General features: G+C 38.6%; 1 protein-coding gene across 1 annotated transcript in view; it reads right to left on the reverse strand.

Moving 5' to 3' along the window:
- gria3b (glutamate receptor, ionotropic, AMPA 3b) overlaps nucleotides 1–2,025 on the reverse strand; it is an 87,570-nt gene that overhangs the window by 32,311 nt on the left and 53,234 nt on the right. The gene's annotated exons all lie outside the window — the stretch shown is intronic.

Genomic DNA, 2,025 nt, shown 5'->3' on the forward strand with positions numbered 1-2,025 from the left:
GCTGAGTAGGAGTAGAGAGTAATGAAAAGCAAACTTGTATCTTCACATTACATCTCAAACTGCAAAAAAGAAAATAAAAATCTTTGAAGGATGTTTTCAGTTTCACTATGACTACAATTACAGTGCAACATTTAACTATGCTGAACTTTAACCGACCTGAGTATACTGATATACAGTAGCACAAAACAATAAAGCCTTTATCCCTGCTTGGACTGAGCAGCCTCCCAAATTAAACAAACCACTTCTCTCATTCTTTCTGGAACATCTGAAGGTTGTCCACAAAAGGTTTTTCACAAAAAATGGTGCATGAGGGAGCACAAACACACAAAGCCTTTCACTCATGCTAGCAAGCTGCCCGAGTGGGTCAGTGTTCTCTGACAGCTTCCACGTCAGATTTAAACTTTCAGCTCTGCAGGATGTCAGACAGGGAAACAAATTAAGAAGTGAAATACAAACAAAAATGATATGAGCTGATTGTAATGCAGAAATAGCAGGAGTTGACTTTTAGAATCCATCAATCTGCATCTAATAACAAAGTGACAGAAAGCTCTGCCAAAAGAAATTTCTGCATCATTGCTGTGATATCAGAGCTAGACAGATCATGCCTCCCTCTTCTGTCATGGGTCTGACTTTCAGACTTTTAGCCCTGCTACATTTTCTTGGACATCCCCACAGCTCCACCCTTGTCTACTGTGGGCTAACCTTGACTTTGTCCGTAAGCCTCCTCCCTCCACATGCCCTGGAGCTGAGCATAAAAAGGCTTTATCCTTCACTCGCTGCACACAGCTCACAGCCAGCCTGGCAACGGCTACAAGCAGAAACCTTGGGATGGAGCACACAGCAAGACACTGATGACACAGAGATATACTGAACCTCTGACTGGAACTCACCAACCTTTCCCTTCAGCCTCTTTGGTTAGGCAGACAACAAGACCTGACTCCAGTCGAGATGGACAGATTTCATTGCTAACTGCCCTGTCCATTAAACCCTCTGATTTTTGTGGCAGATGGGGATAACTAGCTTTTAATAGTGCTAATTAGATATTATTGTCTTGTATGTCCTTTAAAATTCAATATTATTTGAGCGATAATCTCAACAAAAAAAATATTTGCTCAGATTAGACAAACAAAAATAAGTTGTAGTTTATCACTGACCTTTGAAGGCATAGTTTTACACATTTGAAAAAAATAAAAAATGGACAAGAATGCCTGGGTGTGTTTAGTGTAGCCTAGCATAAAGACTGTGAAGAGCGGAGGACAGGTAGCTTGATTCTCTTCACTGTTCAAAAACACACATACCAACACCTACAGTAAAACTCATGGGGGTCTTGTTTATTTAATCTGCACACAAACAGACAAAATAACAATAGTTTACATGCAAATATGAATATATTAATTTAAGCATAAATATGCAATGCAGTCAGACTGATAGACTATGATTTGTATTCCACTGTGATGCCAATCAATGTTTAGCTGCAGTCAGGACTTGTCAGAGTTTAGCAATTTAGCAAGCTAAGTAGCTAGTGAAGCTCAGAAGTAAAAAAAAAACAAAAAAAAACACTAAAAGCAAGCAAACAAAAAAAATCTAAACGCTGTGGATGAATTAAATTAGTTTTATGAGTTTTTTTTTAACAGTATTCCCCATAGATTCAAGATTTTTATTTACCATTTACGCATAAACAGACAGTCTAGGAATTCTTGTGCAGCTCTCCTTTGGAGTCAGGTAAGGAGTCACAAGTCAGAAAGAACACTTAGTTACATAAAGGCAACAAAGCATTAAAACCGCAATACACAAAAATAGAGTAATAGTATTTCCCACAGTGAACATCACACTTAGTAATTCACATGGTGGAGTTGGATGTGTCATTACGTTTGGTGAGGTAGTGAGCGGTTATTGCACATGTCTATTAAGCGGTTATTGCACATATTTTCTCACATTTTCGTATTTGCCATCAGTCTTACTGTGGCAGGGAAAAAGCTGTTGTAAAATCTTGATACTTGATGATACTGTCTGTCCTGCTGTGCC

This window comes from Monopterus albus, unplaced genomic scaffold, assembly GCF_001952655.1.
Source record: "Monopterus albus unplaced genomic scaffold, M_albus_1.0 scaffold148.1, whole genome shotgun sequence".
Classification (NCBI taxonomy): Eukaryota; Metazoa; Chordata; class Actinopteri; order Synbranchiformes; family Synbranchidae; genus Monopterus; species Monopterus albus.